The 14,649-nt window shown below is 42.6% G+C and overlaps 1 pseudogene across 1 annotated transcript; it reads left to right on the top strand.

The window, feature by feature from the left end:
* Positions 1-324: 324 nt before the first annotated feature.
* Positions 325-2,353, top strand: LOC122677575 (annotated as a pseudogene). The gene is made up of 2 exons (XR_006335841.1): positions 325-1,596; positions 2,053-2,353. The product of XR_006335841.1 is annotated as an ATP synthase subunit beta, mitochondrial-like (transcript).
* The last annotated feature ends 12,296 nt before the right edge of the window (positions 2,354-14,649 follow it).

The raw sequence follows: 14,649 nt of genomic DNA, 5'->3' as shown, positions 1-14,649 counted from the left end.
AGTATTGGAGTTTCAGCTTCAGCATTAGTCCTTCCAATGAACACCCAGGACTGATCTCCTTTAGGATGGACTGGTTGGATCCCCTTGCAGTCCAAGGGACTCTCAAGAGTCTTCTCCAACACCATAGCTCTGGATTATTCAGTCATAAATAATGAAGCATTGATACATGCTGTAATATGGATGGGCCTTGAAAACATACTAACTGAAAAAAGTCAGACACAAAAGTCTACATATTATGTGACTTCACTTACCTGAAATGTCTAAAATAGCGAAATTCATAGAGATAAAAATTAATAGATAAGCAGTCTTCACCCAGGCACCACTATGCTGGGACTCATGGGTTGTGTGGCTGCTACCTGGGCCTCAGGGTCCTTGTGGGGATTCAGCCCTTCAGCACTGCTGCTACAAGCCCAGCTCTTTCTGAGGGTCACCTCAGCAGTGCTCCAGGCTGTCAGAGACTATGCTAAGCAAACACCTCCATTGCCAAAGGCATGTTCCACCACTGGGCACATGGTGGCTATCATTGGTGCAGTGGGAGATGTCCAATTTGGTGAGGAGCTACCACCCATCCTAAATGCCCTGGAAGTGCAAGGCAGGGAAACCAAGCTGGTTTTGGAGATGGCCCAGTCTTTGAGTGAGAGAACAATAAGGACCATTGCTATGGATGGTATGGAAAGCATAGTTAGAGGCCAGAATGTCCTGGATTCTGGTGCATCAGTCAAAATTCCTGTTGGCCCTGAGACCTCAGGTAGACTTGTGAATGTCACTGGAGAACCTTTGATGAGAGGGGTCCTATCAAAACCAAACAATTCATTGCTATTCATGCTGAAGCTCCTTAATTCATGGAGATGAATTTTGAGCAGGAAATTCTGGTTGCTAGTATTAAGATTGTGGATCTGCTGGCTCCCTATGTCAAAGGTGGCAAAATTGAGCACTTTGCTGGTGCTGGAATTGGGAAGACAGTACTGATCATAGAGCTAATCAACAATGTTGTTAAGCCTGTGGTGGGTACTCTGTGTTTGCTGGTGTTGGTGAGAGGATGCAAGAGGATAATGACTTATACCATGAAATGATTGAGTCTGGTGATATCAACTTAAAAAATTCTACCTCTAAGGTAGCACTGATGTATGATCAAATGAATGAACTGCCTGGTGCTCAAGTTTGGGCAACTCTGACTATGTTGATGTAGCTGAATACTTCAGAGACCAAGAAGGTCAAGATGTATTGTTGCTTATTGATAACATCTTTTGTTTCACCCAGGCTGGCTCAGAGATATTGGCTTTATTGGGCAGAAGCCCTTCTGCAGTGGATTATCAGCCTACCCTGGCCACTGACATGTGTACCACGCAGGAAAGAATAACCACCACCCAAAAGGGCTCTATCACACCTCTAAGGCTATGTACACGCCTGCTGATGACTTGACTGGCCCTGTCCCTGCCACTACTCTTGCCCATGTGGACATGCACCACTGTGCTGTCCCATGTTATTGCTGAGCTGGGCGTCTATCCAGCTATGGATTCTCTGGACTCCACCTCTTGCATCATGAGTCCCATTGTTGGCAATGAGCATTATGATGTTGCCTCTGGGGTGCAAAAGATCCTGTTGTTATTGCTGCTTAGATGCTAAGTCATGTCTGACTCTTTTGTGACCCCGAGGACTGTAGCCCGCTAGGCTCCCCTGTCCATGGGATTTCCCAGGCAAGAATACTGGAGTAGTTTGCTATTTCCTTCTCCAGGAGATCTCCCTGACCCAGGGATCAAACCTGCATCTCCCACATTGCAGGTGGATTCTTTACTTCTGAGTCACCGGGGAAGCCCAATTATGATAATAGGTAGTATTTATTGAAACCTCAACATATTCCAGGTAGTGTGGCAAGCACTTTACATTATCCCCAACTGTTCCAATGATTCTCCTATGAATTGTTTCCATGCAAATGATCCTGTGTGTGTTAGTCATTCAGTTGTGTCCAACTCTTTGCGACCCCATGAACCACAGCCTGTCAGGCTCCTCTGAACATGGAATTCTCCAGGCAAGAATACAGGAGTGGGCTACCATTTACAGGACTACAAATCCCTTCAGGACATCATTGCCATCTTGGGTATGGATGAACTTTCTGAAGAAAAGTAAACTGTGTCCTGTGCATTGAAAATACGGCTTTTCTTGTCTCAGTCATTCCAGGTGGCAGAGGTCTTTACCTGTCATATGTGGTAACTGGTACCTCAGAGGAGATCATCAGAGGATACCAGCAGATTTTGGCAGATGAACATGACCATCTCCCAGAATGGCCCTCTATATGGTGCGACCCATTGAAGAAGCTGTGGCCAAAGCTGATAAGTGCACTGAAGAGCACTAGTGAGGGTGTCCTTCCAGCAAGCGGAGCACTCATCCTCCAGGCTGTCCCTCACCTTGCCCCTAATCCAAAAACTGCAGTTTTCCCTGTGGGCCACTTGAGAGGCTGTATTAAAGACATTGTATTCTGTCTGAAGAGTATTTAGAGTTTCTAGTGGTTCCCAAGGACTGGAGGGAGAGGGAAATGGAGAATGACTGTTAATAGACATGGACATTTTTGGAGGGAATGACAAAATGTTCTGGAATTAGGTAGTGATGGTTGTAAAACCTTGTGAGCATACTCAAAACCACTGAATTGGGCACGTTAAAATTTTATGGAATGTATTATATTGCAAAACAAATTTGCAAAGATTACTGTTAACATGCATAATCAGTTCAGTTCAGTCACTCAGTCGTGTCCAACAGTTTGCAACCCATGGACTGCAGCACGCCAGGCCTCCCTGTCCATCACCAACTCCCAGACTTTACTCAAATTCATGTCCACTGAGTCGGTGATGCCATCCAACCATCTCATCCTCTGTCATCCCCTTCTCCTCCTGCCCCCAATCCCTCCCAGCATTAGGGTCTTTTCCAATGAGTCAGCTCTTCACATCAGGTGGCCAAAGTATTGGAGTTTCAGCTTCAGCATCAGTCCTTCCAATGAACACCCAGGACTGATCTCCTTTAGGATGGACTGGTTGGATCTCCTAGCAGTCCAAGGGACTCTCAAGACTATTCTCTAACATCACAGTTAAAAAGCATCAATTCTTTGGTGCTCAGCTATCTTTATGGTCCAACTCTCACATCCATACATGACTATTGAAAAAACAAGAGCCTTGATTAGATGGACCTTTGTTGGCAAAGTAACATGCTTTTTAATATGCTGTCTAGGTTGGTCATAACTTTTCTTCCAAGAAGCAAGTGTCTTTTAATTCCATGGCTGCAGTCACTATCTGCAGTGATTTTGGAGCCCAGAAAAATAAAGTCAGCCACTGTTTCAACTGTTTCCCATCTATTTCCCATGAAGTGATGGGACCAGATGCCATGATCTTAGTTTTCTGAATGTTGAGCTTTAAGCCAACTTTTTCACTCTCCTCTTTCACTTTCATCAAGAGGCTTTTTAGTTCCTCTTCACTTTCTGCCATAAGGGTGGTGTCATCTGCATATCTGAGGTTATTGATACTTCTCCCAGCAATGTTGATTCCAGCTTGTGCTTCTTCCAGCCCAGAGTTTCTCATGATGTACTCTGCATATAAGTTAAAATCCAGCCCAGTGTTTCTCATGATGTACTCTGCATATAAGTTAAATAAGCAGGGTGACAATATACAACCTTGACACACTATTTTTCTGAATTGGAACCAGTCTGTTGTTCCATGTCCAGTTCTAACTGTTGCTTCCTGACCTGCATACAGATTTCTCAAGAGGCAGGTCAGGTGGTCTGGTATTCCCATCTCTTTCAGAATTTTCCACAGTTTGTGGTGATCCACACAGTCAAAGACTTTGGCATAGTCAATAAAGCAGAAGTAGATGTTTTTCTGGAACTCTCTTGATTTTTCGATAATCCAACGAATGTTGGTAATTTGATCTCTAGTTCCTCTGCCTTTTCTAAACCCAGCTTATACATCTGGAAGTTCATGGTTCACGTATTGCTGAAGCCTGGCTTGGAGAATTTTGAGCATTACTTTACTAGCGTGTGAGATGAGTGCAATTGTGCGGTAGTTTGAGCATTCTTTGGCATTGCCTTTCTTAGGGATTGGAATGAAAACTGACCTTTTCCAGTCCTGTGGCCACTGCTGAGTTTTTCAAATTTGCTGCCATATTGAGTACAGCACTTTCACAGCATCACCTTTCAGGATTTGAAATAGCTCAACTGGAATTCCATCACCTCCACTAGCTTTGTTTGTAGTGATACTTCCTAAGGCCCTATTGACTTCGCATTCCAGGATGTCTGGCTCTAGATGATTGATCATATCATCATGATTATCTGGGTTGTGAAGATCTTTTTTGTATAGTTCTGTGTATTGCTGCCACCTCTTCTTAATATCTTCTGCTTCTGTTAGGTCCATACCATTTCTGTCCTTTATTGAGTCCATCTTTGTGTGAAATGTTCCCTTGATATCTCTAATTTTTTTGAAGAGATCTCTAGTTGGTCCCATTCTGTTGTTTCTTCTATTTCTTTGCACTGATCATTGAGGAAAGCTTTCTTATCTCTCCTTGCTATTCTAGGGAACTCTGCATTCAAATGGGAATATCTTTCTTTTTCTCCTTTGCTTTTCATTTCTCTTCTTTTCACAGCTATTGGTAAGGCCTCCTGAGGAGGTAAGGCCTCCTCAGACAGCCATTTTGCTTTTTTGCATTTCTTTTCCACGGAGATGGTCTTGATCCCTATCTCCTGTACAATGTCACAAACCTCCATCCATCGTTCATCAGGCACTCTGTCTATCAGCTCTAGTCCCTTAAATCTAGTTCTCACTTCCACTGTATAATCGTAAGGGATTTGATTTAGGTCATACCTGAACGGTCTAGCGGTTTTCCCTACTTTCTTCAATCTAAGTCTGAATTTGCCAATAAGGAGTTGGTGATCTGAGCCACAGTCAGCTCCCAGTCTTGTTTTTGCTGACTATAGAGAGCTTCTCCATCTTTGGCTACAAAGAATATAATCAATCTGATTTCGGTATTGACCATCTGGTGATGTCCATGTGTAGAGTTTTCTCTTGTGTTTTTGGAAGAGGGTGTTCACTTTGACCAGTGCGTTCTCTTGGGAAAATTCTATTAGCCTTTGCCCTGCTTCATTCTGTACTGACTTCCTACTTTTGCATTTCAGTCCCCTATAATGAAAAGGACATCTTTTTTGGATGTTAGTTCTAGAAGGTCTTGTAGGTCTTCACAGAACCATTCAACTTCAGCTTCTTCAGCGTTACTGGTTGGGGCATGGACTTGGATTACCGTGATATTGAATGGTTTGCCTTGGAAACGAACAGAGATCATTCTGTCATTTTTGAGATTGCATCCAAGTACTGCATTTCAGATTCTTTTGTTGACTATGATGGCTACTCCATTTCTTCTAAGCGATTCTTGCCCACAGAAGTAAATATAATGGTCATCTTAGTTCAGTTCACCCTGCCGAATCTGTTTTAGTTTGCTGATTCCTAAAATGTTGACATTCACTCTTGCCATCTCCTGTTTGACCACTTCCAATTTGCCTTGATTCATGGACCTAACATTCCAGGTTCCTATGCAATATTGCTCTTTACAGCATCATACTTTGCTTCTATCACCAGTCTCATCCACAACTGGATGTTTTTTTTGCTTTGGCTCCATCTCTTCATTCTTTCTGGAGCTATTTCTCCACTGATCTCCAGTAGCATATTGGGCACTTACTGACCTGAGGAGTTCATCTTTCAGTGTCCTATCGTTTTGCCCTTTTATACAGTTCATGGGGTTCTCAAGGCAAGAATACTGAAGTGGTTTGCCATTCCCTTCTCCAGTGGACCACATTTTGTCAGAACTCTCCACATGACCCATCCATCTTGAGTGCCTTACACCCAAGGTGGCATGGCTTATAGTTTCGTTGAGTTAGACAAGGCTTTGGTCCATGTGATCAGATTGATTAGTTTTCTGTGATTGTGGTTTTCAGTCTGTCTGCCCTCTGATGGAGAAGGATAAGAGGCTTATGGACGCTTCCTGATGGGAGAGATAGACTGAGGGGGAAATTGGGTCTTGTTCTGATGGGTGGAGCCATGCTCAGTAAATATTTAATCCAATTTTCTGTTGATGGGTGGAGCCGTGTTCCCTCCCTGCTATACCTGGGACCAAACTATGGTGGAGGTAATGAAGATAATTGTGACAAAAGATCCCATGCATGTACTGCTACACTCACTGCCTCCAACCCTGCAGCAGGTCACTAGGATCTACGGCTCCACTGGAGACTCCTGGACACTCCTGTGCAAATGCATAATAATAGTGGCTAATATTTATTAAGTCCTTACTATGTCTGAGGCTAAAACAGACGATGGGCTTCCCTTGTAGCTCAGTTGGTAAATAATCTGCCTACAGTGCAGATACCTGGGTTCAATTCCTGGGTTGGGAAGATCGCCTGGAGAAGGAAATGGCAACCCCTTCTGGTATTCTAGCTTGGAGAATCCCATGGACTATCGCCTGCCAGGCTACTCTGTCCATGGGGTTGCATAACTTAGTGACTAAACCACCACCACAAAACAGACATTGGCTAACACTCTGTAGAATAAGATTTGTTAATAGGGAAAAACTAATGGAAAAATCAAATTTGTCAGACAAAATCTACCTCTATAAACTTAACACCAGCAGGAAAGCACCAAAAAATTAGCAGCAGCTATAATCAGAAAAAAGAAAACAAAAACAAACAAAAACAAATTGCCAAATCAAATATTTATTAACTATTTATGTGCTTAATCCTTATAAAATGCTCTTAATAAAATTTTTAAAAAGTGATGGAAAATTTTGGGATGCTTAATAGCACTTACAGGAAATTGTCTTAACAAAATTCATGATGGAAAATGCTTCCTTTAAAAAATTTGTTAGTGTCTCCATTTTACCCAGTCTCATCTTTAAATTTGTTCTCAATATATAATTAAGAAATTTGTTCTCAATTACATCAATAACTCATGCTTTTTTTTTTTTTTCTGCCAAGTAGTAATCCATGGTGTGAACATGGCACATTTTGAAAGGTATCTGAATTGTTTCCAGTTTTTGTAATATACAAACAAAACTTCTATAAAGATTTGTACCTAGATATCACATGAAAACAAATTTTCATTTCTGTGTAGTAAATGCCCAGAGTACAGTTCCTGGGTTGCATGATGGTAGCCACATGCTTAGTTTAAGAAACTGCCAAACTTTTTTTCCAGAGTGACTGTGCCAGTTCACACATTCACCAGCAATGTATGAGTGATCCAATTTCTCCACATCCCTGCCATCATCTGATGTTGTCACTATTTTTTATTTTAGTCATTCTGATAGGTGTAAAGTTAGTGACATTTCACTGTGGTTTTAATTTGCATTTTCCTAATGACTAATGATGTTGAGCAACTTTGCTTGCCATCTGCACATTTTCATCACTGAAATATCTGTATACATCTTCTGTCCATTTTCAGATGGGTTTGATTTGCTTTTTTACTATTGAGTTTTCAGAGTTTTTTACATATTCTAGATACTAGTCTTTTGTTAAGTTTGTGGTTTGCAAATATTTCCTCCCAGTCTGTAGCTTGTCTCTTTATTCTCTTAATAAGATATTTTGCAGAGCCAAAGATTTTAATTTTGCTGAAAGCTATTTCCTTTTATGGATTGTGGTTTTGCTGTCAAGTCTAAGAACTTGGCATTGTCCTAGATCACAAAGATTTTTCTCTTTTCTCCTAAAGGCTTTATATTTTTACATTTTACGCTTATGCCCGCAATCCATTTTGAGTTTGTTTTTGTATAAGGTATGAAATTTAGATCAAGGTTCATTATTTTGCCCTTGGATGACCAGTTGTTCCAACATTGTTTAGAAGTCTATGTTTCCTTTATTAGATTATTTTTACAATCCTGCCAAAAATCAGCTTGGCATATTTGTGTGAGTCTATTTCTGGGTTCTCTATTCTCCTCCATTGATCTGTGTGCCTACGCCTCTGCTGATACCACATAATCTTCATTACTGTATAATATCATAATATATCATATTATAATATCATACTATATAATATCAGTCAGGAAATTGGGGAGATTTTATTCTTCTTAAAATTTTTTTAGCTATCTCAGTTCCTTTGCATGTCCATATGAATTTTAGAATAACCTTGTGTGTATCTGCAAACAAATCTGGCAGGGGATTTAAAATGAATTTCATTAAACCAGTATATCAATTTGGGAAGACTTGACCTCTTTACTAAGTTAAGTTTTCCAATTCATGAACCTGGTATTATGTCTCTCCATTTATTTTGCTCTCCTTTGATTTCCTTCATCAGTGTTCTGTAGTTTTCAGCATATAAGTCCTCTACATGCAGTGTTAGATTTGCACCTAAGTATTGCTTTTTCTAAGTGGTTGCAAATGGTATGGTGTTTTAAATTTCAGTGTCCATGCATTCACTGCTAGTATATAGAAGTGCAGTTAGTTTTTAAACATTCATTTTGTAGTCTGTAACATTGTTGAAGACGTGAATTGGTTCTAGGCTTTTTGTTGTTGTTGATTCCTTGAGATTTTCTACAAAGAAAATCATCTTCAAAGAAGGACAGTTTTCTTTCCTTCTGGTCTGTATACATTTTATTCCCTTTCCTTAACTGTGGCAATAGCTAGAACTTCCAGTAACATATTGTACAAAAGGTGAAAGAAGACAATCTTGCCTTGCTTCTGATCTTAGAGGGCAAGCTGTAATTTTTCAGATAAATGCTCAATTTCAAGATGAGGCAGTTTCCTTCTATTCCCAGTCTTCTCAATGTTTCTTATCATGAATAGGTGTTGAATACTGTCAGATATTTTTCCTTCACCAATTAGGATGATTGTGTGATTTTTCTTTAGCCTATTAATAAAGTGGATTATGTTGACTAATTTTCAAATAATGAGCCAGACTTCCATTGTGGAAGAGAAGGTGGACATCTAGGTTCACTTGATCTTGATTGTATTGGTGGGGGTGTGGGATACCAGTTTTTCCTTTGGTTAGATTGGAGTAAAAGGGTTTTTGTTTAAAAGCTTCTTATCTAGGAAGGCTGCTCTTATCTAGTTAGGCTGCTCTTTCCTGGTACTCTGACTAGAGATAAAAGGTTGTTGTTGGGACTTTTTATGTCTGAGCCTCTGGCACTTCCACAGAACTGACCTCACCACCACCCAGTCCATGATGTGGAAGGCAAAAAGAAAACCTTGGAACTCGCCTCTATGTTGCTTTTTGCATCCCAAGACCCCTAGAGAGTCTGTCTGTTCTCTCTACCTTTCAGACTCTTATTTTATTTTGTTTTGTTCATATATAATCCAGGGGTTTTAATTGACCTAGAAAGAGAAAAACAAAGAAATATATCTACTCTAACTTCCTAACTTTGGAATCAGTGAAATCTGATTCCAAAATGTTATAGTGACTGGTTTACTGAAGAGGCTGGATCAGAAAGTAAGGAAGTTGGTTTTCTTTTATTGCTACCCTTCAAATTCACTCTGCCAGTCTCTCTACACTGGATGATGTGGTGAGCAGATCCTCATATTTTTCAGATCAGTTTCAAGTGTGAACAGTCTTCATTTCTGGAGAAAAAAGGGTGTGGGTATGCTTAGTCACTCAGTTGTGTCCGACTCTTTGAAGGCAAGAATACTCTCGTGGGTTTCCATTTCCTCTTTCAGGGGATCTGCTCGACACAGAAATTGAACCCGCATCTCCCGTGTCTCCTGCGTTTCAGGCAGACTGTTTACCTGCTGAGCCATCAGGGAAGCCTCTCTGCTTGGCTCTGTTTTCTCTCCGGTTCTCTGACTGTTGCTTCTTTACCCTCTATGGTTGGGGGTCAGGAGAGGGAAAACTAAAGGAAAAGAGCAAAGTGTTATGTTACGGGCTAGAACTGCTGGAGTCAGGTGTGAGCGCCCTCTGCCTGGCAGATGCCCACATGTGGGTTTTTCTCTCTATGTGGCTTCTCCTGAGGCCCTGCTCTGAGAAGACCATGGATGTTCCTCTGTCACGGGTGATACAGTCTCCGGGTGAGAGATTCCAGCTCCTGGCAGCTATTGCCCCCCACCCCCCACCCCGGTCACTTGTGCTGGGTTCATTTGCCCCAGCTGGGCAGCATTCTCTCATGACAGTTCAAGCTCAGCTGCCTTCCATGATATCTGTGGAAAGAGCAGCCTGCCCAACAGCAGCACTTGGTCCTCTTCCAATTCTCATAAACAGCTCTAGTCCCTCTCTTTCCTTCAGAATTTTCCAGAGGACATTCAGGCACTAGTGTCTGTGCTTTCCAAATTCCAAGGGACACAGTAGTGTTCTTCAACAACTCTTCCACCCCTTTCTGCTGTGTTGTCCTAGCAGCACTGGGGCAGCACTGCTGGCTTGAAGCAGAAATAAGAAACCTCCCTCCAGCTCTCACAAGGAATGTAGGGAACACACAGGACACTCCGATGAGCTATTGTAAAGGAATCTTGACTCCCCGACATCCTCAGACAAGCTCCAGCTGGAGGTGGGGGATGGGACAAGGGCCATAGAACTGGTGTTGGGCCATCTCTTAGCACATCCTCTGTGGATGGTCTAGCAACTTCTTTAGAAAGAATTGTTTGTCTCCTTGGGTCCTCAGGTGAAACTCTGCAAAGATAGGTAAAGTCCCGCTTAATATTCTGTCAGAGTGAGAAGGAAACCCTGTATTCTAAGCCACACCCTCAGCCTATGAAGGAGTGGTTCTGAGACACAGGCTTATCCCCCAAATCACATTTATCTTCATGTACAGTTTGGGTTTTGAGCTGATCCATGGCTGACCCACTAGCTAAGACGTGGCCTGTTGTAATACAAGCAGTTGGGACACATGTGGAACCACATTTAGCACAGGCTGAATGCGATTACACAGAACAAACTGGACCTCAAAGAGCACACAACATCATAGGACAGCTGGGAAGTGGACAGCAGAAGGAAAGACTAGCTAGAACAATCTGAAACTCAGGAAGCTTTCTGAGCAATGGAAGTTATGTAAGTCTATGAAGCAAAAAGATGGCACTTCATAGAGCTGAGTGGGCTTCATGGCCTCAAGCATTCCCTCACACCAACAGCAAGTCTCCCTGGAGTGCCCAGGAGAGGCCCGTGGTCCTGCATGTGTCATTTCAGCCTTGCTGGCGTTCTTATAACAAAGTCCAATGACATCATCTACAAAGTAAAGAACAAAGAGTTTAGTTAATACTCATTATCTGATTCTGGTTGTCGCCATTCTGGTTACTAGAGTCCATATAAATGACGCACATGGATTACCAGTCTTCAAGGACTTGGAATAATAAAATGCAGGCAGTGGGTTTCCCTGGTGGCTGAGATGGTAAAGAACCTGCCTGCAAGGCAGGAGACCCGGGTTTGATCCTCAGGTTGGGAAGATTCCCTGGAGAAGGGAATAGCAACCCACTCCAGTATTCTTGCCTGGAGAATTCCATGGACAGAGGAGCCTGTTGGGCTATAGTCCATGGGGTCGCAAAGACATGACTGAGCAACTAACACTTTCACTTTCCTGAGACTATAGGGAGCATGGAAGGTGACTAAAGATCTTATAATGCCCAGGATCATTATCACGAGCATCATTTGCTCTTGGACTGACAGTTGTAAGGAACGTTAGTTAATAAGCTGCCCAGGTAAGAGAATAAACACCTGAGGAAGCTCGGGACCTGGAGAGGTAAGCTGGTTTGCCCCAGGTCAAGCAGTGGGTGTGGCAGGCCCAGCAGCTGCCATGCAGATGTTTGGACTCCCAGTCCTCAGCTCTTTCCTCTGGCTGAGGGTACATTATAGAGAGAACCTCGAAGGGTGAGCTCATCAACGGTCTGGAGATCACATGAGAAAATGGAATAGATGTTAACAGGACAGCATCGCCTTGCCATTCATCTCCTCTGCCAAGAAGCACATTCCATCCAGGGAGCAGATGAAGGTGGAGACCTTCCTTTCCTCTCCACAGCCGCCAGAAAACACCAAGCCAAAGGACGAACATAGCCAAGTCTTCAGAATATTACATTTCTCAAGAGGAAAATGCATTTTCTCTGGTCAGTCACCGTTTTGTACATGACACCTGAGAGGAGGATCCACACACCGCCTGCTTGAAGGGCAACCATGTGGAAGTCTCCCGGGGAAAGTGCAGAGCAGAGCTGATTTATGGCATCACCACCGGCACTGGGACCAGGCTGGGGAAACACCACAGCCCAGCCCTGAGGCCTCATTCCAGCCTGTGAACGAATCCTGTGGGTTGGGATACTGCTGCAAACCCAGTGTGCATGGACTGCCTGCCCGTGCAGAAACCTCTGACAACGCTTTCCTGTGAGAGACCTGGGCTCCGGGGACCCTGGCTTCCTGCTGCGTCACTGAGATGTGACCATGAGGGTGGGAACCGGGCCCAGGAAAACTTCCTCCTGGACTGGGTCGACCCTTGTGCAGAATACTGGCTCAGAGCTGCGTGCTTTTCCCTGAGATATCAGGGCCTCTGTCACCCTGTCTGGAGGGGCCCCTCTGGTCGCTGCCCTGCCAGGATCTGTCTTAATGCACCCTTGAGACTCTCGAGCTAGGAACCAGCCAATAACAGGACTGCTCATGTCTCAAGCCAAAGGGGCCAGATTTAGAAAATTTGATGACTCAGGTGCATGGGAATCTGAGGGTCTCTTATGATATCAGCAAAGCAAACAAATAAAAAGTGAATAAAATGTTGATTGGAACCCAAAAATGTCAACAGGACTGTCTCTAAACAGTAGAAATACTTTGACTTTTCCTCTTTTTACTTTGTTGCATTTTCCAAGTTTTCTTTTTTTTTTTTTTTTACTTTTATATTGGAAAAGTAGCTTTATTAAGAAAAAAATATTAGAATAACAACTGACAGAGTCAGTTTAATGTCGCCCTCAAAGGGATCATAAATACTACTGATAAGTAAAGCCTAATAGCTGTGAACACAAGGAGGTTGACTGCTGGGACCTTTATTTCTCTGGGCCAGGACCCTCAGATATTGCCTATCACCAAGACCTCAGTTGGGAGCATGCCACAAAATCCACATATTTCCTAATGAAGGAATCAGCTTTGCACAGCTTCGTTATAGTCACACAATAAACAAAACATCTCGCCTTTGAATCAAGTAGAAGCAATGACATAGTGATAACAACCATTTATTGAGCATTCACTGGGTGCCAGGAAGAAAGACCTTCTACTTAGGTCTTCAGACCTTACAACAAGGATTAATGGGGGTGGTCGAGGATGAGGTTTACTCAAGCCTCTGGGTTTAGATCCTGGCTCAACAACTTGTGATCTCTATTACCTGAGTGGCTCTTTAGCCTCAGTTTCCTCATCTGTAAACATATAATAATAATACTACCTACCTGATGAAGTTTTTGTGAGGATTAAACGAGATACCTCTGATAAAACACATAACGTGATGCCTGGCTTAAAGTAAGAATGCCATATATGCTAGTTATCATTATCCTAATTTAACAGGGTGGGAGGGGTGTAAAGAAATTTCATACAGTATGGCTCCTGCCCTTGTGTAATTTATTTGAATAATAAATAGATAGAACTCTATATCCCTAAGTTTCCAGGCCGAGCCACAGGGCCCCAGTTGAGTGTTCTCTTTTTGCTTCTCCTCACTGTGTTTGTGAGTTTTGAGGGGACAGTGTTTGGAGGCCAATTAGACAGAGGACATCTGACAGGCTCTCCGTGACTGCATAGACCACACACCTAGGAGAACTGCAGGCTGTGTCAAGTCAGGTTCCAGGGGCCATCAGTGAGTACTCCCTAGAACGGTTAAAGTAAGCCCCAAAGACCACTGCCCAATGAGGATAGCCTCCAAGAAAATTCAAATGCCAAGGCAGATTTCTGGTAGAGGAAAGTTCCATTGTTTCTTGTTTCTACTGAGGCTGTATTAAAACTAAAGTCAGCATCTTTCAATCTGAGGCCTCAGGAGTGAGGATAAAGAAGAGAGAAGGAACAGCATTGCACTTGGAGCATTTCCCACATTAAGTTATTTTAGGATCTGGTTGCTAGGTGTCCACATAAAATATCTTCATCAGAGAAGGAGGAAGTTGAACACATTTTGTTCAAGACTTTTTTCATCTGTTTGTCAAAATTAGTGCCTTATAGAAAGAAAACAGAGGCAGCAACAAGCATGCTTGGATTTAATATCCAGAAGCACCCTAAAACAAAATTCCTTGGACAATCCTGTGTAGACTTGTTCTTACATCTCAGCCACAAGTCCACTCAACCTAAGACAGGTCCTCCTAGGCCACTGACATGTTGGAGTTGCTCTTTCACAGGCAGTAGGGAGGTATTCTTCATAATTAGATGAGTCCCATGGACAATTTAAAGGGCTCTACCTCTGCATATCTGACTTTTTGCATTCTTCCTGGATAATGTCATCTACTCTGTTGCTCTTACCTATCATATATCTTGAAAACTATAGATACTGTAGTCAAGGAAAAACTGCATAACCCACCACCACAACTCCCCTAAGCTCCAGATCCATTGGAACAGTTAGGAATTCTTTTAGTTGCAAGTAACAGCAACAATAGAATTCAACTTACAATGGTGTGGCACACTCAGCTGTTGGCAAAATCCATCCTTCCATATATAGAAGCTAATATGTGGTTTGCTAGCTACCTTACATTTCTCGGTTTTACTTATAGTTAGAGGT

Source organism: Cervus elaphus, chromosome 20, assembly GCF_910594005.1.
Source record: "Cervus elaphus chromosome 20, mCerEla1.1, whole genome shotgun sequence".
Classification (NCBI taxonomy): domain Eukaryota; kingdom Metazoa; phylum Chordata; class Mammalia; order Artiodactyla; family Cervidae; genus Cervus; species Cervus elaphus.
The sequence above is the reverse complement of the archived record's forward strand: the minus strand, read 5'-3'. Positions and strand labels throughout refer to the sequence as shown.